This window comes from Canis aureus, chromosome 5 (assembly GCF_053574225.1).
Source record: "Canis aureus isolate CA01 chromosome 5, VMU_Caureus_v.1.0, whole genome shotgun sequence".
Lineage (NCBI taxonomy): Eukaryota > Metazoa > Chordata > Mammalia > Carnivora > Canidae > Canis > Canis aureus.
This window is the reverse complement of record NC_135615.1, coordinates 84002150-84025835: the sequence shown is the minus strand read 5'-3', so window position 1 is coordinate 84025835 and position 23686 is coordinate 84002150. Positions and strand designations below refer to the sequence as shown.

The 23686-nt window shown below is 50.8% G+C and overlaps 1 protein-coding gene and 1 long non-coding RNA gene across 5 annotated transcripts in view; one reads left to right on the top strand and one right to left on the bottom strand.

Moving 5' to 3' along the window:
- Nucleotides 1-23686, top strand: part of KAZN (kazrin, periplakin interacting protein) — a 1010042-nt gene that overhangs the window by 157426 nt on the left and 828930 nt on the right. The window lies entirely within an intron of this gene.
- On the bottom strand, nt 15407-17296 carry LOC144313541 (uncharacterized). The gene is made up of 3 exons (XR_013379177.1): nt 17041-17296; nt 16400-16517; nt 15407-16317 (listed from the first exon to the last, which is right to left on the bottom strand). It is a non-coding gene; the product is annotated as an uncharacterized LOC144313541 (long non-coding RNA).

Genomic DNA, 23686 nt, shown 5'->3' with positions numbered 1-23686 from the left:
TGCAATTTTGATATTATGGGCTTTGGTGTGTTGTTCTTCTTGTGTTTTGGGGGGATGGTTGGGCTACTTAGATTTGTGGATTTATAGTTTTTATCAGAATTGGACAAAATGGCCATTATTTCTTTAAATATTTACCCACTCCTTGCTTTTCTGGGACTCCAATTGCATGTATGACAGCCACTAGTTATTGTCTTGACAACCTACTGAAACACTCTCCACTATTTTGTCAGTGTCTTTACTTCATTTCAGACAGTTTCTATTGCTTTCTCTTCAAGTTCACTAATCTTTTCTTCTGTAATGTCTAATCTGTTAATCCGAGATAGTAGATTTTCCATCTCTGATATTGTATTTTTCATTTCCAGAAGTTTAATCTTTTTTGATAGCTTACATTTCTTACTTACGTTTTCTTCTGCTTTTTTGGGCATATGGGTTATATTTATAGTAGCGATTTTAGTATCCTGTTTATTCCATCATCTCTGTCATTTTTGGATCTGTTTAGATTATTTGAGTTTTCTCTTGTTGTGAGTTCTTATTTCTGCATTTCTTTTTATTGGATTCTGGTGTTGTGAATATCACATTATAGACAGCTAGATTATTGTATTTTACTGTATTCCATATTGCCGTTCTTTAATTTCTGTTGGATATTGTCTTGGGGCACATTCAAGTTACGGAAATCAGTTTGATTCTTTTGAAGTTGGTGTTTAGCCCTAGTTCTGGTTGATCCAGAGCAACCTTTAATTGAGGGCTAGTTTGTCCCTACTGCTGAGGCAACACCTAGTCAAGAATTCTGTGTAATGCCCCATGTTTCCATATTGGCTGATGGAATCATGAATTCTCCTCAGCTCCATGCAGGCATAATGGTTTGCTTTATCTCCTCTTACCATGCTTGTCCTTTCCTGGCCTCAAGTAGTTTCTTCCCAAATGTGCACAGATCAACACTCAGCAGACTTGACAGAAACCTCTACAAATTGTTAGAGTTCTCTGCCTTATAGGTCTCTCCTCTTTGGTATTTTGTCATGCAAATCCCAGGCACCTTGACCTCCCCAAAGAGGACCACTTTGTTTCTTCAACTCAGCAGGACCACGAGGCCCTTTTGGTTCCCTCTCACTGGATTCTGGTCTGGAAACTATCTCCAGGAAGTAAGCTAAAGAAATGGTAGGGCCCACCTTGTTTATTTCTCTCTCTCTTTTTAAGATTAAACGTTTATTTGAGAAAGAGAGTAAGCACAAGCAGGGGGAGCAGGCATCCTGCTGAGCAGGGAGCCCCATGTGGGGCTCAATCCCAAGATCCTGGGATCATGACCTGAACCAAAGGCAGATGCTTACCTGACTGAGCCATTCAGGCACCCCTGTTTCTCTTCTTTTGAGAGTAATTTTCCTGTGCTGCTTGTTGTCTAATGTCTGAAAAACCATTAATATACATTCACATATATATTCAGTTTTTAGTCATCAGAGAGGAAGATAAATTTTGCCCTGGGTACTCCATCATAGCCAGGAGTAGGAGTCTTGCCTAATACTTTATTTGCATGTATCTATGTAGCTACAGGTAAAAGACATCAATTATATGTCCTACGATAACATTTTAAAAAATGTCAAAACATTTTGTTAATGTCAACATTTTGTTAATGTCAGACTCAGCTATTTTTCTATGTTAGCAGTTTTTAACTTTTTTTTTTTATGGATCATCTAATGAATCTATAACCCATTCTGAAAAATGCACATGGTCACACATACACATTAGCATGTAAATTAAAAAATGCAAAAATAATCCCTGATTCTCCCCTGTGGAACTTGGAGGACTATCTAGGCTAGGTGAGAACTCCTGCTCTAATTAATATTGCTTTGTTTGTTACTTTGGTGATCAAAAAAATTATAATTTCTTCTCTGTCTTACCTTGCAGGTTATTATGAAAGATCACACTGGCAGTGTCAAAATACCTTACAAGAGTTGTGGAAACATACTATACTTTTTTTGTGATGATGATTGTTACTATGGTTACCATCATTATCATTTATAATAAGGGCTCTTAGGTGGTTTTTAAAGTTGTAGTAAATTCTTGTAAGAGTTTAATGTTCTTTAACTGTGTAGTAAATGCACATACACACACATAAATGTATATACACTCATATGCAAACCTGCACATATTTTATTTTTTTGAAAGGATTTATAACAGTATAATCATCTATTTACACTGAAAATGTGCTTCTTGTTCTTGTCCTCTGTTTTCTCTCCTCAACCTTGTATCTCCTGGTTGAGTAGCTGTCCAACATATTTGTGCAATTTTTGCATCGATTTACAAATAAGTGCTGTGTAATGTACTTTGTAAAATTCATTTTTCTGTGCTATTAAAATCAATAAAGATGCAATTTATGGAATAATCTTTTTCAGGTATCTCTATGAACTAGATACGTCTTGTTATTCAGTGTTGGCTATGCATATTCTTTGATATGCAAGAACTTGCCTGCCTTTCAGCAAGTGCTTCCATTTCTTCCCTTCTCACCCTCTGTTAGCAGGATGGAAGCCACGATGGCATCTGCCCCCCACAGTGTGCCACATGCATCTCCATGTGCCATCTCCCCCCTGACCTACTTCTGCATCCTCTCTCTTGCCATTTGTTTCTGTGTCCCCTTCCCATTCAGAATTCTCTTCAAGTGACTAAAGGGCACATTTTTCAAATGCATTTCAGGGCACACCTTCTTTCAGAAAGCTTCATGGCCCGATAGACTCATGCCATCTCCCCCTCTTCAGAGGTCCAGAACCAAGAACTTCTGTATTGGCCTATTCCAGTTCTAATGCCAGAAGTCTGAAATCCGTCTGTGGAAGAGACTGTGAACTCTTCAAGTGTAGGCGCTGAGCTAGCTCTCTTAGGGATCCCTCCGGCAATGTGCTTGCTTTAGAGGAGACACTAAATACTTGCTGAATTCAATTCTTTGGGACTAATTCTTTCGCTCTCTGCCTGATATGACAGATAAATAAATTGCCCTGACCTCTCTTCCTGGGACCTTTGAATAACTGCCCAGGAAAAATCCAGAGACAATCAGGATATCTTTAAATACTTATGGGAGAATGGAAATTGGTTCAATCGTTTTGTAGGGCAATATGGTAGGCTCTCTTAAGGTTGTAAATAGTCATCCTAGCAATTCCTCACTGGGGTACCTGTCCTAAGGATATGCATTCAGATGAGTCAAATATTCAAGGGCAAGGATTTTCTCCAATGTATTATTTGTGATTGCAAAAAGACTAGGGGAAGAAAAGCAACAACGGAATGTCCATCAATATGTAAATGTGTAAATTAACTACAGAGTACCCAGTATAATAGATCCTTGTAGACTGACATAATAACATTTCTAAAACATATTTTTAGTTTTTAAAAACATTTAGAAATAACATGACTAGTCTACACTGTTTATAATTTAAAGGCAAATTCCACAAAATTTAAACATTTCTGTGCATTTGTATTTATAGAATTTTTATATTTCCCTCTAGTAGACCTGAATGTCTCATGGGAATGAGGTTCTAGACAGGTCTGTGAGCAAGGTGGCAATTGGATGCAGGCAAAATTTATTTCTAAAATCCCTTGAGACAGAACCACGTTGGAGTCAGACAGTTCGTCTTTACTAAGTCAAATGCAGCTCTGTATTATTTCCCGTTGTGTTGGAGCAGATTACTGTTTCTCCAGGCACTTTCTTCCAAACTGAGGATGGCAGCTTGCATTTTGGGGCCACCCTATTCAAGCAAAAATAAATATGCTCACACCGTGACAGGCCCTCCGAAGCTGAGACCATACAGTGTTTCCCAGCAGGAGCATGGAAACATTAGGTCAGGACAGTGGATGTTGGGTGACCCTGTGCAGGATGAGTATCGAGCATCCTTGCCTCACTGCCTTGGATGCTTACCATCCCTTCCCTTCATTGCACAGGGAAACATTCTTCCAGATATTTCTAAATGCCCCCTAGGGGGCAGTACTTCCCCTGCCTGAGAACCACCGGAGTAGGATCCACATCTCCCAGTTCATTCTCACTCTTGTCTAGGCACATGCTCATTGTATATAACCACCATTGAGTGGAGTCATCTGCTCGGTTTAAGTAGGATCTTTAAAAATTACTTTTCTCTTTCTTTAGGAATCTTCGTAGTTGAATTCCTATAAGCTGTATGCTCCAGGCGTACTTTCCTGCTATTGCAGTTATCTATTGCTTTATAACAAAGCATCTAAAATATTGTGGCCTAGGAAGATCCCATTTTATTATGCTCACGGAGTCTATAGATAAAGGGTCTAGACAGTGATTGCTTCTGCTTCACAGTATCTGGGGCTTCAGGTCAGAAGACTTGCAAGGCTATACTGGACTCTGGCTGGGGGCTGGAATCATCTGGAAGTGTTTTCATTCACATATTGGGTTGTGAGAGCATTGAGAATAACTCAAAGGCTGGGTTTTGGTGGGTTGGAGCCCATCTGAAGGGGCTGGAGCATGTACACATGGCCCTGCCGGGGAGGAAAAGCTCTTTTCTCTCTACCCTCCTAGGTTCATTGGCTGAGGGCCCTGCAGACTCAACTTACAAAACACAGCTTAACAAGAGAAAAATAGAGTTTATGAACACATGCAGTGAGCATACACGTGGGAGGAGCTCAGTGACGAGTAACTCTAAGGGGCATTTAGATAGAGCTTGGGGCTTACATAGCATCCTAATGAAGGACAGTAAATTTATATGGCAGTGACAAGATGAAGGACAAGGAAGTTTTTAGACTTTCAGGCGTGACATACTGGTGGGGGAGGGAAATATGTATGGGAAACTAATGAGACATAATAAGGGCTATTTTAGTAACCTTAGAGTTGTTTCTGGGGATTAGGAGTAGCGTGTTGTTTTTGCAGATGGAAGGGAAAGCAGAGAGCTTTTGTGTGCACAGGCACGTCTGCTATTTCTCAGTTGTCTTCAAAGGGGTGTGTTTTAGGGTGGCATATTCTGATTTCCTATAGCTTTTTCATGTGGCTTTGGGTTCCTCACAACATGGCAACCTTACCTACATGCATGGTGGCTTTAGGGCTCCAAGGGTGAGTGTTCCAGCCAATAAGCAAAGCCTCGCGGTCCCTCATGACCTAGCCTTGCAAGTCACACAGCGTGAATTACGAAAACTTTTTCATCTAAGCAGCAACAAGTCCATCCAGGATGTAGACTCTACCTCTTAATGGCAGGGGTATCAAATAATTTATAGCCATATTTTGAAACTACCAAACCTAGTGAGCATAGGAGAGCATTCTGAAAGGATATGCATCAATCTATTAAGGGAATCTATAAGATTATTTTATGGACTAAACACGCTAGCATATTGGCAATTTTATATGAGTTAGTCTAGTGATAGTAGTGTTTGGAGAAGATTGGGATGGGGAGACAGTAATTCAGGACAAACTTCACTTTATCTGTCATTCAGGTGTACTTTACGATGATAACAAGTCCATATATTTACTCATATAATTTTTTTAGGGACGATATTTGACCTTCATCATAGAAACAGTCTTATAAAAGTGGAATAGGAGAGAAGTAGGGAACTTTGAACTGCTATCAGTGATATAAATATAAAAATTATTCTGGATCCACAAGCAAATATCAGAAAATACAGCCTCTTTGATTTGATGCAATAGCTAAGCGTTGAGTGGAAGAGGTGCTATGATTAACTTGCTTGGAAAGGACGATAACTAGACAAGCGATCAATAGTTAACATGTATTGAGCATTTGCTACATGGAGGGCGCTGTTTACGTTGCGAGGTTATTTCTCAGAACCACCCTCAGAATACAGGGAGGACACACGAGCTCCAGTTGATTTGGGAAGACTTTCGGAAGACTTCAGGAAGGACGTAGGATTTAAGCTGAAACATAGGAGCAGAGGGTCTCAGACTCTGGAGGTCATCACCATTGCCCAAGGGGTTTGTTCAAAATGTGAATAACCGCCCCCGCCCCTGCCCGCCTCCACTGCCCCACCAGGCTTATCTCAGACCTTCTGAAATGGAAGCAGGAGCATCCATATTTGTGATGGGGAGTCTGGTGTGTTAAAAACTTGACCTACTTCTACCTTAGAAAATCACCCGGAGTTTTGGGGAACAATGATTCCCAGGCTCCTGTCATGGAGATTCCAATTCAGTAGTCCAGGGCAGGAAGCGGTGTCTTTACTAAGTCTCAGGTGACACTTCTGATCAGGCAAGTGTCATTGGAGACGATGGTGAGAATTTGACCTTTAGAGGTGAAGGAGAAGAGAGTTCCTGTTGGGGGACAACTTCTGCGCAGGTGGGAGTAGGAAAGTGTAGATGGACTTGAGTCTGCAGTCAGTGCTGTGGAGCATAGATTGGAAAAAAACGCTAGAGGGAGGAAGCTAGTTAGGCCACTGCAGTTGTAAAGGTGAGAAGGAGCTCTGGCCTCAGGCTCCTTCTACTAGGGCAGAGATCACCAGGTGAGTGACCATTGCATACTATCACCTACCTTTTGCACATATCCTAATGCCTGGGATGTTAGTTGTGATGGCTGGAGCTCTGGTAGCCATTTAGGACCATCGCGTGAACTTGAAAGTAACAGTTGTACGGTAGGATGATGAAAGTAAGAGACAGAAGAGAAATTTGATTTCCCTGATTCAAAGGTTTTCTACTTACCTAAGGAACACTCATATTGTGCACCCACTAATAGAAGCAGGCAACAGCTCCCATTACAGAATAACGTGTGTTTGTGTGTGTGTTGACCCAGAGGGAACTCTTCCCAGTGAAGATCTTCTTTGCTCCCTATTTCGTGAATTGAAACTGGATCCTAGAATGCCTCGCTGCCTCTCATACGCAGTCATTTGGCCAAATCTGGCCCTCGGATGTGGTTATCTTGGCCAGCAGGCTGTGTTAATATCCAGAAAAGCTCAGTTAAGCTGTTTGAAGGCATCAGTAGATTCAGGCAGAGGAGTTAAATCCGTTGCTCAGATGAGTGTTATCTTGGACATGAAAGTACTGTCTTTAGAGTCGCCACCTGGCGTCATGGTGACAGGAGTGGCACCAATAGTCAAGGTACTGGCCATTCGTGTTGATGGAATGTGCCAGGACGTTCACATCATCTCACTTAATCCTCACCACGATTTTACACGTTGGATTCTCTCTTCTCCTCATTTTACAGGAGAGGAAAGGGAGGCTCGGCGGTGTTGGCGTGCTCCAGCCCAGAGCCCGAGCGAGCGGCCACCCTGCGGGGCGCTGCCCGCCTTCCCTGGGGCTCCAGGAGGGCCCATGCCCATGGGCGCAGGCCAGTCCTGGCCGCGAGGGTGTGGGGTGTGGCCCGCTGCTCCTCGGAAGCTCCTTCCAAACAAAATAGGCCTCTGTACTCCACGTCCAAGTTAAGTAGGTGATTAAGTGGGTTTTATTTGGCCAGTGGTTAATGAGAGTTGAATGAACCTGCGCGGTTATAGTGCGTCCTCTGATGCGGGGCCTCCCTTTGCAGGAGCAGGCGGCGGCAGTGACAATTGCAACATTATGTAAATGACCACCAGGAAGCGGGTTGCTGTGGGCAACCGGGGAGTTTGAGGAGCTGGCTCTCTTCTCCCTGTGTTTCTGCCTCTGGCTTCCCTTCAAAATGCCCTCCGGCATCGGCTACCCAGATGTATTGCCCTTTATCTCTCCTTTACCTGATTTTGTCCTTCATTATTGCTCTCGGGTTGGAGCCATTTGGCCTCCCCTCTTGGGAGACTTGGGCCTTTCAGTTCTTACCAACGTCTCAAGCATTCTGGACACTTCTGAGCTTCCCTGGGGCTCCCAGCTGCCTCATTACCCAAGGCCTGTCTTTGATTTACTTCAATTTATAGTCTCATGTATATACCTCCTGCTTCCACTCTCTCTGGGGAATGAATGGGGGCGCGGTGGAGGGAGGAGGGGGAGCAGGGTTTATATAAAGTACTGCGTGCTAGGTAGCCGTGCCCCACACAGGGAGTTCAGAGGGCCAGGAGAAATCACACCTGCCCGTTCGCCCACCATGCAGGGCGTCTACCGTCTTCTCTTAAACTTGGGTTCGGGGTTTGGGGCCCAGGCTCAGGCTTGGGGAAGAGAGGAGGCCTCAACCTCACTTGGGATTTGACGGGGCAGCCGCTTCGTGACAACGCTGCCAAGAGAGGTGGCATGAATTGCGCCATGGGATGAACATAAAGGCAGTCAGGGCCCTTTGCTGATCAACTGGAGCTCGCATCTCAGGATGGCCCTTGGGTATAAGATTCTGGAAACACTTGTATAAGGACAGGGTAAGAGAAGAATCAAAATATAAAGAGCCAAGAATTGATCCTTCCTCCTACCTTCCTTCCCCCCTCCCCACCTCTTTTCCTCCCTCCCTCTTTCCTTCTCTTTCTAGAGTGAATATTATTTGGGGATGGCTGTAAAGCAGCAGAGAAATAATCACATGAAAGCCACATCTGTAGTCAACATAATAATAGTGATGATTACCGACCACTGCTCCTGACCCCTGCCACTTCTCCAGTTGTCACAAGTAGCCCCTGCTGGCCCCAGGATCCTGCGCTAGCTCCCCACCGTTTTCCTTAGACCCTGCTCACACCTTAACAATAGCTCTTTACTGAAGGCTCTTTAGATCCTGCACTGGAGGCGGCCCTCCACCCTCCGAGTCCTGCCAGAAGTGGCGTTAGAATCCACAGCCCAAAATTTAAAAAAAAGAAAAAAAAAGAAAAAAAGAAAGTTTTAAAAAATCGGGATCTCTGGGTGGCGCAGCGGTTTGGCGCCTGCCTTTGGCCCAGGGCGTGATCCTGGAGACCTGGGATCGAATCCCACGTCGGCCTCCCGGTGCATGGAACCTGCTTCTCCCTCTGCCTGTGTCCCTGCCTCTCTCTCTCTCTCTCTGTGACTATTATAAATAAATAAAAATTAAAAAAAAAAAGAAAATTTTAGAATCCACAGCCCAACTCCAGAGACATGTTCACGTGTTGGGAGGTCCCCAAGAGAACCCCAAGGTGTGACGGTTTTCCTCTACCCCCAGACATGGGACTTGGGTGTAGTTGTCCCCATAGCTATGATTTATTACAGCAGAAGGATCCGATGCAAAATCATCGCAGAAACAAAGTGTGTGGTGCACAATCTTGGAGACCAGGGGCGAGCTTCCAAGAGGGCCCCTCTCGGTAGAGCCGCGAGGCCTGTACTTACTTCCTCTGGCGATGAGTTGTGACAACCCGTGTGGAATGTCAACCGGGAAAACTCAGAGGCTCGGTGCCTGGGGGTTTTTAATGGGGGCTGTTCGTGCAGGCACACCTGCTCCCTGGCACGTACCCAGATCCCAGACTCCCAGAGGAAAGGCAGGGGTTCAGCCTAAGCCATTTTATTTATTTATTTATTTATTTATTTATTTATTTATTTATTATTTATGTTTTTATTAATTTTTTGTATTTTTTTAAGATTTTATTTATTTATTCATGAGACACACACACAGAGAGAGAGAGAGAGAGAGAGGCAGAGACCCAGGCAGAGGAGAAGCAGGCTCCACGCAGGGAGCCCGACGTGGGACTTGATTCCGGGACCCCAGGATCACGCCTTGGGCCGAAGGCGGCCCTAAACCGCTGGGCCACCCGGGGCTGCCCTATTTTTTGTATATTTTTAAACTGGAGTTCGATTTGCCGACCTATAGCGTTCTTCTTTATACAAACAGTTGAAGCCACTCGTATCGTGGAGGGATATTGGAATTCTCCCCATTTGCAAGCTCCCGGATGCCCGGGCCGGCCGGCCGACTTGGACTGGACTTCCGCAGACCTTTCCAGCAGCAGCAGCTGCCACACGAACGCCTCCCGTGCAGCTCCGAAGCCCCGCAGCAGCATTTGTGGGGTGTTTGCTCTGCACAGGGCGCTGCAGTTGGAGGAGAGGCCCATCACCTCTTTGGATGACAGCATGTAAAGTGGACACTGCTCTTAGTTCCCTGTGTAGGTGAAGATCTGCTCACCGTGATACAGCAAGTACGTGGTGAAGGCAGGATTAGAATCCGGGTCGACCTGGCTCCGACGTCGTCCATCAAAGGTTGGGGGAGGGAGGCAAGTGGGGTGAAAGTGGAGGAGAGACGATGACTGGTACTTATTTGCAGGTGGCGTTGTTATGGACGATCTCTAGTTTCTTCTTTGGGCATTGGTATGATCTGTGTTTTATCCCTAAGGGACATACATTGTTTAATCAGAACTAATTTTATGGAGAATTTTGGGTGAGTCTCCTTTAATACATAAATAAACCTAATTATAAAGGCAGGTTAAGTGTCGGGATGCAGATGAGCGGCGCTAAGTTACTTGAGGCCCGTTTGTTCTCTTGAGCAGGTGAAACAGGTTCCTGCGACGCTGTTTACCCTTGGCGTTTGCTTAGCAGGACCTTGCCCCCTCCATGCAGCCGCCCGGCCCCGCGGCGTCGGCTCGCGATTAGTAATCATCGCAGGTTAGAGATGCGCCTCCCGGCAATCCCCAAACCTCCCGAACTAGAAGAGAACTTTCCTTTTAATAACTTAAGATGAAAAAGGGATGGAGGGGATCCCTGGGTGGCTCAGCGGTTCAGCGCTGCCTTCGGCCCAGGGCGTGAGCCCGGGGTCCCGGGATCGAGTCCCACGTCGGGCTCCCTGCGTGGAGCCTGCGTCATCCTCTGCCTGTGTCTCTGCCTCTCTCTCTGCATCTCTCATGGATACATAAATTAAATATTTTTTTTTAAAAAAGGGATAGAGCTTGATTCTTACCAACTTTGGTGACCGAGGTTGTGGTGTTCATACAAATGGGGTGTTACGTCGTGGGACGTCTACCAACTAAGTCAAGGAGAGAAGCAGCCGCTAGTCCCAGAGCAAAGTTTGAACAGAGCAAAATCCAGTGTCCTGGGGAAGCCCCACGGGGCACCTGGCATAGACGTGCCCCCCACACGGCCCCCCTGAGCTGCTCAAAGGAATCACTGCCACTCGACCAGTCCCTGATGGAACAAGCCCGGGAGGGAGGTGGCCTCAGCTCCTGCTCCCTGAGCATCCGGCCCTGTGTCTTCTGGTTTGCAGACCACTGCTGGCGTCCTGTGTCCAGTGGCCGCGCCGCTCATTGGGCTGCCCTGCCCGGGGGCATCAACAGGCCCTCTGCCCGGGTTAGGGCCCTCCGCCTGGGGTCCCCGGCTGGATTCTCTGCAGCCCCATGTGTGGCGCCGTGTGGCTGCTGCATTAACCTGCAGGTGCTGCCTAACGGAGCAGCGCACACCGAGCCGCCCAAGCCGCGCGCTGGCCCGTCGCCTCCCGCTGGAGGCCAGGAGTCTGAGGCTCGGGGTCGGAGGCCTGGTCTCCTCTTGAGGCCCCCCCACCCCGGCGTGTGGCTGGCCATCTTGTCCCCACGTCCTCACGTGGTCTTCCCCGTGTGTGTCAGCGTCCCAGGGTCTCCTTGTAGGGACAGGTCACATCGGATGGGGTCCTAGTCCCCCCCACCACCACTTCCCGCTGCATCTCGAGGACTGCGCCTCCAGGTCCGGTCACAAGTGCTGGGACTTCGGGGCCGGCAGCTCCCTTCAGTTCCTGACAGCTGCTGGGACAAGGCATCACGAGTTCATCGACTCAAGAAACCCAAATTTATTACCTTACAGTCTGTAGGTCGGAGCCTGGACCTGGGTCTCCCTGGACGAAAAGCAAGCGTCAGCAGCTCCCTTGCCTGGGCTCGGGATTGCATCCGTTCCTGACTTTGCCCCCAGCTGCAGAGTCAGCGCGTGGGTGAAGCCTTCCCTCGTCCCATCACTCCCACCGCTCCCCAAATCCCACCCCCCAACCCCCAATGCCTTTTCCGGCCCCTCCTGCCCTCGTACGCATCCTTTTTGATTACGTTGGGCCCGCTGCCCATCCAGGTACTATCTTGCCAGTTAGGAACCTGCACTGCACCTGCGCCTTCAGCTCCCCCTTGCCCTATAACCTCATGTGCTCCCGGGTCCCGGGGCTGGCGGTGGAGACACGTCCAGGTCCGTTTTCTGCCCAGCACGCTCCCGGAGCCTGCGTGTTGGCCCAGATCGAGTCTCGGGGGTAAGGCTCCCCCAGGGCAGGGAACATCCCTCTACCCTGCAGGCAAACAGACCAAAACGACCTCCCTAAGAATTTGCCAGGAGTCCCGCGTCGGGCTGTGGGGCTTTCAGGAGAGTGGGAGCCTCATAACGGGGGACATTGTGATGTTGTTGAGCCAAGGGGGTGTGCATTCCAGGCTCCGGCCTCACTGCCCCCCAACCCCCCAGGATCGCCCCTTCCCGGGGCTGCAGGGGCCCGGCCTCAGCAGCTGCTCTCCTCCTGAGGGGAAATGATTTGCTGCATCCAAGCAGTTACCCGCTTCGCTTCTGAAAACCTTCCTAAGGAGCATTTTGACACCCAAGTGGATACGTTGATGGGGAAAAAGAAAAAAAAAAAGCGTTTCCGGCCATCTGGTTTAGGGAAGGTGGTGGGGAACATCTCCCTGCTCTTCCCTGTGGAGCAGATGCAAGAGGGGAGCCCCTCACCGTGTCCCCGGGCGGGAGCTCAGGGTGTAAGGGATGCTCCGGGGGAACCGGCTGCATCGTGGCCGTCCTCGGCCTTGAGCCCTGGATGTTCCAACTGCAAATATGGTCTTATTTCTACCGCGTTACCACCCTTATAACAGGGTGTGGGTTTTTTTTCCCCCCAAAGACTTAATATTAACCTCGTGACTATTCTATTCGGTGGGTGTTTCCAGGAATCAGTACTGCTTGTCATTTTTCAGAGCAGGTCACCAATTTCTTTGTCCTTGAAGGAACGAGCCATTTTAGTTTGTGTGAGTTGAGTGGTTTCACTTTATTCCTACTGTTCATCTGATTTGGTTTTTCTTCTAGCCCTCATTCCTGAAACTATTTTATCCTTTTCTCTCTCTTTCTCTCTCTCTCTCTCTCTCTCTTTTTTTTTGGCGGGGGGGGGGGGGGCGTTGCATGTATTTTTTTGTTAAGTCTCCTTCAGCCCTCCGTGGTTTGAGTTAGAATGGCACTGGATAGCTGAATTAAATTTCTCCCTTTCCTCCCAGAGTGTGGTCTTGTTTGCACTCCTGTAGCGTTGTCCCTCCGTGTCTCGTGGTGACACATTATGCTCTGCTCTGCTTTTTAGCACCCACCACGTGCCGGGTTCTACACCACACAGGAGACACAGACCCTTGGCCTCTAGGCGGGTCAGCCTGGCAGGGAGGAAAGGGCATAATTCAGTTACATGAGACCCAGGAGAGGCAATCTGCGGGGGGAAGTAGGGTCACTTGAGTGTGAATCACAAAAACAACCAACCTGACTTGGCAGGTAGAGGCTGGGAAGGGGTTGGGGAAGGCTTTGCCTTGGCTGACGCTTGGAGTGTTGGTAATATTGAGCCGAGAGAAGACATTACATGTAGAGGAGAGAGCGTGTGCAAAGGCCCTGGGGTAGAAGGAGATTTGGTATGTTTGTGGAACTGTTCTCCTTCTGGCTACCTGGTTCCTGATCCAGATGTTACTGAGCTTTGCCCTGGGAACTCTGTGTTTCTGGGTCCCACCTATCCCTTGCCTGGATATTATGCCCAGAACCTATTATGGGTTTTTTTGTTTGTTTGTTTGTTTTCTGCTTTTGTTTTTGTATTTTTAAACATTTATCGATTTCTAAGAGAGAGAGCACGAGCCAGGAAGCAGGGGGAAGGGGCCCATGGAGAGAGACACTTAAGCAGACTCCACCCTGAGCACAGAGCCCTTGCAGGGCTCCATCCCACGACCCTGAGAGTAGAGCCGAGACCAAGCGTCGGCCTCCCCACCAGCTGTGCCGCCCAGGTGCCCCATTATTGGGTCTTGAAGAATGGCTTCACCCGGGAACCCCTGTCCCCAGTGACCGCATGGAACACAGCCAAGGACCCAAGCATCCCCTTCGTTATCCCGGCCTGATCACAACCACCCAACAGTGGTCTGCCCCGTCCAGTGAAGACAGTCCCGTAGGGTTCTGTGAGATCAGGGGAGTTAGGGTCTTTGAGTTTCTTGGAAGACTCTGAGTTGCTACAGACGCTTGTGCACCTTTGCCCCTGGTGAAAGAGTCCCCGTGGGATGCCACGGCTCTCACGACGAGTGTGTGAGGGACTGACAGCAGGGATGGGTTGGAGGTCACGGAAGGGGTATTTTTAACCAGAGAAGTGACCTCCTCCTTCACCCTCTCTCCCATCCTCTTGGAATAAAATGCTTGAAATTGCTTTCGGCCCCAGGACACAGCCACGTAGTACTTTAGAGGGAAAAACAACCCACGATTGGAAAAGTAGAAGGAAGCTTCACGTTGAATTCTCCGTCCTGCCGGCAGTGAACCAGGCCCGGGGAAGGAAGGACCTAAACCCTCCTCACTGGGGAATCTGAGGGGTTTCTAAGGATTCTCCAAACCTCCCGGGCAAAACCCAAAGCGACTCTGACCAAGCTTCCTTCCCAGTGTTTCCGGGGAAGACAAAGGGATGTTGTCTCCATAATCCCCAGGTGGCCCTAGGAAATGGATTCGACAGCTGTGGGGGCGGCAGGGGCTCAGCCAGACTTGTTATATATTTAGAACAAGTAGCCTCCAGGAAAGCTAGTCTGTGTCCATATGTGGCTGCTTAACGTGCTCCCTCTGGAATGATCCCATCCCTTTTCGCAGCCCACCTCCAGCCCGCGCCCCCTCCCCGGCCTTCCAGGGCTACACGATTTTGCTGCCCAACGCCTCCCTCCGTGGGCCCGGCCCCCAAATGCCCCCTTCCTCTTCTGCTCTCTCCACGTCCCAACCCCTTTATCCTCAGTGGGCTTGGCGTGGAGAGTAAATCTGATTTTCAGTTGCTCCTGCTAGGGTTTGATGATGGCTAGTGAGCCCCCCCTTTTTTTTTGTAGGTTCACTGCCTTTATTTATTTATTTTTAATTGGAGTTCAATTTGCCAACATCTAGCATATCACCCAGTGCTCGTGACCCCTTATATTCACGGAGAGGTATTCTCATCGTGGTGACGCGGATCAACCCAAGCGGGTCTCCAGCGGGTGGGATCGCAGGAGGCGTGGGGGCCGTATCTGAGGGCGAGGAGGTTTTCCCGGCTGTCCTAAAATGGGAACCTGGCAACCCCCGCCCGTGCACAGGTGTTTGGCCAATGTCAGCGGGGTCGGTGCGTGCAGAATAAATCTCTCCCCCCAGTTCTCCAATAATACATCAGCCGTCCCCCGACCCGGCCCCCCTTCATCCCAGCCCGCTGCCTGGCTTGTCGTATGGGGGATTTCACCCCCCGGTTCACGTGGGTCCCAGGCGAGAGGGCTGGCGTATCCCGAGCCGAACAGCCTTCCTCTGGTCAGTGACCTCAGTCCCCGCTGTCCTAACTCAGCCCCTGGAGCCAGCGTGGGCGGGAGCCGACAGGAGCAGCCGAGCCAGCAGTCTGTGTCTTTTATTTTATTTTTTTTAATTTATTTTTTTATTGGTGTTCAATTTGCCAACACATAGAATAACACCCAGTGCTCATCCCGTCAAGTGCCCCCCTCAGTGCCCGTCAGTGTCTTGGATGCCCGGTGAGACCCACTAGCCCCAGGTTTTTCTGGCCTGCTTGGTTTTCCTGCATCAAGATCCCCCTCTGCGGCAGGAAAACCTAGTAAAATTCACGCTGCTCCCGGGCCCTTTGCAGACCTGCACTTACGGGAGGGGAATGGCCGAGACCAGCATGTCTGGGGGGTTGGGGGGCCCCTCAAGGCAGAGGTTTGGCTCCCCGTGTCCGTGTTGCAGGTCTCAGGCGAGCTTCCACTCAAGGCCACGTGGGCCGGGAGTGTGAGATGCTCGTGATCCTGCGAGACAGCGTGGGCGGGAGCCCTTTCTACGCCAGACCGTGGCACGTAAACCCCTGAGCTCGGCGTGCTGGGCTGCGTGCCCCAGAGAAAATGTGCCTGTTGGTGACTTTCCAAGTGGGAAGGGGACACGGCGACTCCTCAGTTCCGTAAATGCAGTCTGTGCACCTGAATCCGAGACCCGCCTGGCCTGCTTAGCACAACCCAGCGTTACGTGCTTGAGCGGGTTCGTCCTCTTTCTGTGCCTCACGTACAAGGCCAGGGGCTCGGGCAAGATTTCTAATGCCCCTTGTCTGCTGAATTTCTGAATCTGTGTGTATCTGACCCATCTCCACCTCACCCTCCACATTGCAGCCAGACTATTCGTTCTGAAACACATGGTCAGGCGCCCGGGTGGCTCAGTCGGTTAAGCGTCTGCCTTTGGCTCAGGTCATGATCCCAGGGACCCAGGATCGAGTCCTGCGTGCGGTGGTGGGGGGGGTCCTTGCTCAGTGGGGGGGTCTGCATCTCCCTCTGCCCTTCTCCGCTGCTTGTGATCTCTCTCTCTTTCTCCTGCTTTCTCTAAAATAGATTTTAAAAATCTTAAAAAACACACACACACAAAACTCCACATGTTCATCCAAGGTTCCCCCACTTGGCACACCTGCAGTTTCCTGTTGCCCTCAGGGTGAAGCCCAGGCTTCTTAGCTGGGCATCCGTGGCTCTGGAGGACCTGGCCCCCGTGGCTTTATCTCCTGCCCCTTCCTCTCGCCGCCGGCACCCTAGGGGCACAACCGTACGGTGCTCCAGGAGCTTGCCACGGCCCGCGGCCCCTGTGAGCGCCACCACCCTGCCCCCCGCCAGGACTCCGGCTCCATCACTTCTTCATCTGCTATGGACCCTCGGTTCTTAGCTTGAACGTCTGAGACACCTTCCCGTCACCCAGCCCAAACCTGGGGCAGGCTCACCTCCAGCGTGACCCCTGGACCTGCCACGGAAACAGTTCTTACAGCAGAGTAGCGTGGCCCCTGTTTCCCTCTCTGCCCCCTCCCCTGCTGCATCAGAGGCAACTCAGAGGATGGGGCCATGGCCTGCCTGCCCTGAGCCCCCCATTCTCCCACCCCCCGTCCCTAACACAGTGCCTGGCATGCAGCATTGACGAGCCATCAATACGTATCACCCGAACCATGTCTAAGCGGCTGCGCTGCCCCCAGAACATTCTAGCAGGAGGCAGGCCGGGGGCCACCTTGTGCATGCTCTCTGGTGACCCGACCCGGGCGACGGTCACCCCACTTTCCAACATACCCAGCTAATCTCCCGGGGGTAGAACTGGACTCCGTGTGTGCCCCGTCCTCGTGCGTTTCCCCGAAGTGACTAGAAGGAGCCGGGAACCGTGCGGACACTCGTGTTTGCTCCTTTTCTCAAGTACAGCGCCGCCGCTCCACCAAGGACGCCCGGCCCGTTTTAGATCCGTTCTGGCAAGCCCGCTTCCTGTTCCCATTCCGTCAATCATCTCCCATCTTTGGCAGGAAGGAGAACACGCAGCTTTGCATGTGCCAACCCCAACATATTTCTAATTCCATCAAGCGTGGCTGGATACGCGCCCCTTGTGCCGTAGGATTTTAAGATGCTTTAAAAAAAAGTCACGTGTGTGAGTGTTGCACAGGCAGGCCCAGGAGCGATCGGCAGCCCGGGGCCGTGCCTGCATCTGTGAGCCACGTCTTGGCCTTTGAAGTCAAGGGCTGAAGCCCCGGCGGACTGCAGGGAGGCGGAGGCCGAGCGGTGCCCCCTCGCAGACGACGCCGGGCCTGGTACCAAGGACCCCGAGCGATGATCTGAGAGTGCAGCGCCCTGATGGGCGGCGGTCAATCCACAGTGAGGCCCTGGCACTTGGTCTGGTCTTTCTAGTCCATCCTGTGGGGGAAACGCGTCGCGGAGGCGCAGGGGGCTTTGCGAACGGGGGGGGGCTCGGGGCCTCTCGTGGTGGCCGCGCTCCACTCATCCGCTTGGAGCCCTCACGATGCTCTGGGAACTCACCTGCCCCTGAAGCTCCTTTTGAGCGCAGCCAGGTATAGACTCACTTCTTAGGGACTTTGATTCCTCTCTGAGGGGGTGTGTGTGCGCGCGTGAGTGTGTGTAAATCCTTTTCTCCCGTCGGTTCTCTCGCTCCTTTTGAAGTCTCGGGAGGTGCCCCCCAGCACTTGTGACCCACCTTCTTTCTTGTCATTGATGCTCTGCTACGACCCCGAACGTCCTTTCTGCTGTGCCAAGAGTGCTTTCGATGGGATCCCTGGGTGGCGCAGCGGTTTGGCACCTGCCTTTGGCCCAGGGCGTGATCCTGGAGACCCAGGATCGAATCCCACGTCGGGCTCCTGGTGCATGGAGCCTGCTTCTCCCTCTGCCTGTGTCTCTGCCCCTCTCTCTCTCTCTCTCTCTGTGACTATCATAAATAAATAAAAATTAAAAAAAAAAAAGAATGCTTTCCAGCCTCAGCCTCCCTTCGGATGCGTCCCTTCTGGGCCGCCCAAGTCTGACCTCCTACCTGCACCGCCGCTGAGGACGCCGACGCGCCGCTGCCTGGGAGCTGTGTGGGCCGAGCCCAGAGTGGCGGCTCCGCTGGGCCTCAGCGCCGCGTGGACCCCTAGCCGAGAAGCCCGGGGTAGAAAGTAGTAGCTGCACCAATGTTTGATTCGAGCTCGCCCTTTACTTCGCTGATCGCTGTGAAAATCAGTTGTAAGAGGATGGAGGATCCCCCCCCCCCCCCTTTACTTAGGCCCACGTTAATTTTGCTCTTTTCTTGCCGTCCAATTTCGCTCTCTTCAGTTCTGTTCTCAGCTGGATCCTGGTGTTTCACTGCACATATTGAACTAGCAGAGCAATAATATGTTATGATTAATAAGTGGCTCGACAGGCAGGAAAAAAAAAGCAAATCTTATTCATTGCATCGAGGGTGCTGTGCAAATTTGCTATTTTTTGAAAAATGTATGTTGTCAGCAGGATGGTTTTTGTCTGGCTCCTTGGCCCTCAGCTCCCCGCTTCAGCCGGATATTCCATTTCTTTTCACCTGCACATGCCAGGCCTGCCGGCTGCAGGCACGCTTGCTATCTTTCTAACCCTTAGGAACTCAGGGTTTTGGAGGCCGCCTCCCGCATCACACAAGATACCTTAAGTGCATCCACGTCACACTTCAAGTGCAATTTTATATAACCGTGTAAGAATTTAGACTCCATTTGGAGTTGCATTTGGCCTGTTGGCGTCATAAATCTAAGTACCAGGCCCTCCGCTGAGCGTGTACAAGTATGGCGTACGCACTCAGAGCGATGCAAGGAGCAAGGTGCTCTTATGATCCGAGCAATTTTTTAAGAAATTTATTTATTCATTTTAGAAAGGGAGAGAGAGAGAGGTGGAGGAAGGGGCAAAGGGAAAGGAGAGAGAATCTCAAGCAGACTTAAGCTTGGAGCCCGACGTGGGGCTCAATCCCACGTCCCTGAGATCATGACCTGAGCTGAAACCAAGAGTCAGCTCCTCAACCGACTGAGCCCCCCCCGATCCGAATAATTTATTATTTTTCTGACCTCTTTTGGGCTTTATTTGCATGGTTTGGAATGATTTTTTTTCTAGGTTTCCAAAACTGGTTTTCCCTTGAAATCCTAGGTTCTAGATAACATGGGAGCCTCAAGCCGTAGGTGGCTACTGAGCCCGTGACTGTGGCTCCTCTTATTGTGCTCCACATGTAAAATACGCCTTGGATCTCAAAGACTCAGTACGGAAAAAAAGAACGTGTGACAAGTTATTTTTTTTTTATTTTTTAAAGATTTTATTTATTTATTCATGATAGACACAGAGAGAGAAAGAGAGGCAGAGACACAGGCAGAGGGAGAAGCACGCTCCATGCACCAGGAGCCTGATGCGGGACTCGATCCCGGTGCTCCAGGATCACGCCCCGGGCCAAAGGCAGGCGCCAAACCGCTGCGCCACCCAGGGATCCCCGTGTGACAAGTTATTAATGATTTTCTGTATTACCCGCGTGTCAAAATTATCATGATGATATTTTGAATACGTTGACTTAATATACAATTAGAACCAATTTCACCAACTTCATTTCTTTTCCTCTTGTAGCGAGGCTACTAGAAAATGTAAATCGCACACAGGCCTCACATTCTGTTTCTGTCCACGGAGCTGCCCCAGGGAGCGTGCAGAGGGCCGGGGGCTTAAAACAGCCTCCGCTTGAAGTGCAGCAGGGCTAGGCCACGGGTTCATCCGACCACGTCCACGAGGGTTCATCCGTGAGGGCCTACTTTGTGCCAGACATCCCCGGGGACAGGATCCACGGCATCGGCATCGGTGTCCAGCCTTGTGCTCCAGGGCCCTGCTCAAGGGCAAACGGGATTACAGGTCTTGGCCCCTAGAGCCGGGGTCTGGGTGGGGTCTGGGCCAGAACGACGCAGTTCCTCCTCATTCACACACTCAGGCAGGATCTCTCTCTGCCGTGTCCCTTGGGGTAGGGGGCAGGATCTCTCCCCACCTTGTCCCTTGGAGGCAGGATCTCTCTCCCCCATGTCCCTTGGGGTGGGGGGCAGGGTCTCTCTCCACCTTGTCCCTTGGGGGCAGGATCTCTCCCCACCTTGTCCCTTGGGGGCTTGTGTTTGTCCAGCAGGGACCCCCAGGACGAGGTCCTCTGTGGGCATCACCAGCCCTGTCTGTCCTGCTTCTGGAGCCCCACGCCTGTGACCCCAACTCTTTATCAGATTCTAACCTCTGGCCCGAATTCCTGAGCCTGAGACCCTCCAGACGGAGAGCTCGCGCGTCCAACCACAGATCCGTGACCCAGGCCCAGTGCTGACCTCCCCGTGTACACCCGCCGCAGGCAGGCAGGCCAGCGAGGCTCCTTCTTTGTCCTCTTTTCAGTAAAAAATGCTCTAGTTTCCACCGTTTCCTGGATTCCCTTCTCTAGAACGCAGGCCCCGGGGCGGCCGGGCTCGTGGGCTCCCTGCAGTGCCGGGGGCACCGTGGGAACACGCCGAGGCTTTGGGGCCGGGCGCGGCCGTCGCACCTGGGTGAGGCAGGGCTGCGGCGCGGCTCGCGGCTCGGTGTCCCTCTGGTCACTGTCCCTTGTCCTTTGTCTCAGTTCCAGGATCTGATGGGCTGCCGTTGAGGCACATAGACTTTGCTTGGATCATGGTCGGGCCTCCCCGCCCGAGCTGTGGGGACGCAGCTGCAGGCGTCTTCCCTGCTGAGCCCCACTCTAGAATCTTTAATTGGACCTTTGCTTTCTGCCCCCCCATTTGCAGAGCATTCTCCCCACACCTGGGGGCGTTCTTTATTTCTTCGTCGTTGCTCCTGGGCCTGCGGCCCACGGTGCTTCCACTCCTTGGGCGGTGGGCTGGTCATCCTTCAGATGGTTCGCGCGTGTGTGGAGGGCTCCGGGCCACCTCTGCGTGGGGCAGCCGGGCAGCCTTTCCTGATTTGTGCTGCGGTTCCTGCACTTTGTTAAGCACCGTGTGTTCACCCTCTGGACTGTGCTGGCTGCTGGGGGCTGGGGGATCGATCAGAAAGAGAGAAAAGGCTCCCTGCGCCCCGGGGATGCACACAGGCCCTATAATTCTTGTAGACAGGGCACCAGGGCATTGTGCAGTAGGCATTGGTGAAAGGCCCCTTGCTCCATGGTGGCTCCACAGCTCTGTGACCCCCACGGGGCTCCGAGGATGGCAAGCCCAGCGACCCGCCCAGGCTTCTGCATTGCACCTGCCCAGGAGTAAAACCCAAAGCACAAGCCGGAGAAAACCCTGCTTCTATGGACGAGGCCTGGTTAGCCGCAGAGTCCCCCTTCCCCTGCCCACGCCTCCCCCACCCCCCACCCCCCCTGCTCTGAAGATTTTCCAGTGGAGTCATTAAAGCAAAATCCATGTCGCAATGGCTCTGAGCTTTCAGATCACTTTCTTTCTTTATTTTTGCTTCCGTTTTGTTTTTTAAATAGGACATGTAGGGACTTGCAATTGATGGGGGAAGGCACTGAGCTCAGCCTTAACGAACCCCATCTTGCTTTGATCTGGTCGTTGCAGGTGGCTGTCTGGAGTGTGCGGCCAGGGCCCAGAACAGGGGCGGTGTCTCTAGCGGGGGCTTCCAGCAGAGCTCTCTGCGTATGACAATGACAGCACCGCAGGCTCTCCCTCACCCCCTACCCACACCCAGCCCCACCCCCTCAAATTTTGTTTTTAACTGTTTTTTAGAAGTGAGTGTCTGTTCTGGGGACTGTCTGAGGCTCTGTGAGCTTTCCCACCTTTTGGAGAAGTCGTTTCAACTCAGGGGAACAATGCCCAGGACAGTTACTGCCCTTTCCTAAGCTGGGTGTTAGGATGCACACCGGGCCCTCCGTGGTTGAGCGCCCTCCTCGGAGCAGAAGGCTCGCTCATCATGTCCGGTCTCTTCTCTGGGCTGGGGCAGTGCAAGCTCCTTCTTGCCTCAGGGCCTTTGCACCAGCTGGTCGTCCTACCCAGAACTCTGTTTCCTTTGTCACCTGCTTCTTTCTTGCCTCTCTTTTAGGTCCCTGTTTATTTTTTTTTATTTTTTTTAGTAATAAATATATTTTTTGTTGGTGTTCAATTTGCCAACATACAGAATAACACCCAGTGCTCATCCCGTCAAGTGCCCCCCCTCAGTGCCCGTCACCCATTCACCCCCACCCCCCGCCCTCCTCCCCTTCCACCACCCCTAGTTCGTTTCCCAGAGTTAGGAGTCTTCATGTTCTCTTTCACGCTGTCTCCCCTGACCACCCTATCTACAGAAATGACTTCCTCCTCTAATTTGTTCTGTGGCACCATCCTTTGTATTTCCTTCAAAGGACTTACGGCGATCTGTAATGACCTTGCTTATTTATTTCTCTGTATGTTCTCCGTCTTACCCCCATCGACCAAGGGTGACTGGGTACGTTCTGCAGACCCCCACCATTTATTTTTATAAATAAAGATTTATTGGGACACAGCCCCTCTGAGTCTTGCACCATTGTCTGTGGTCGCTTTCCTGCTGCAATGGCAGTGTTGAGTAGTTGCTGCGGAGGACTATAAAGCTGGTAAGGTTTACTATCTGGCCATTTCCAGAAAAGTTTGCTGACCATTGCTCAAGATCATATAGTTCAGGTGGATACTTTATTTTGCTGGACTTGCTAACTGCTCTGTCACCAGAACCTAGTACATCGCCTGGCACATAGAAGGTGCCAGTAAGAATAAGCAGGAAGGAAGGGAGGGAGGGATGGAGGGAGGAAGGAAGGAAAAGAAGAGAGGCCTGTAGTTTTCCTCCACTGCTCTCCTTTCCATCATCTTAGCTCAGCAGCTTATTACTGGCTCCATGAACCATGTGTCACAGAGACGCTGAGTCATACTCTTGGTTTTGAGATCAGGATTCCCTAAATGGAGCAGGTGCTATAGCCAGAGTTATAGAGATGCTTCCCACCCACATCATCCCAGAGCATAGCCCAAGTGTCTAAGCTGGAGAATGAGGCTCAGAACTCCTGGGTTCCTTTCCAATCTTCTGTTCCTCACAGGGAGAATGATTCCCAGTGATCCTCGCTTTTATATCACCCACTCCTCTTGCATTGTGGGTACGATGAAATATCCCTCTCATGATTATGTTATGTTATATGGTGAAGGGACCTTACCCACGTGGGCATATGTGACACATGAGCCTTTCAAAGCAGAGTGTTCTTGGCTGGTAGCAGAAGAAGCCAGAGGGATTGGAAGCATGAGGAGGACCTGACTTGCTGGTTTGAAGGTGGAAGAGGTCACACAAGAAGGACTGTACCTGGCCTCTAAGAGCAGTGGGGGAGCAGTGACGTCAGTCCTCCACCCACAAGGAACTGATTCTGCAACAACCTGAATGAGCTTGGGAGCACATTGTCCCCCAGACCTTCCCGGTAACAGCCTAGCCTGGCCAACACCTTGATTTCAGCCATAAG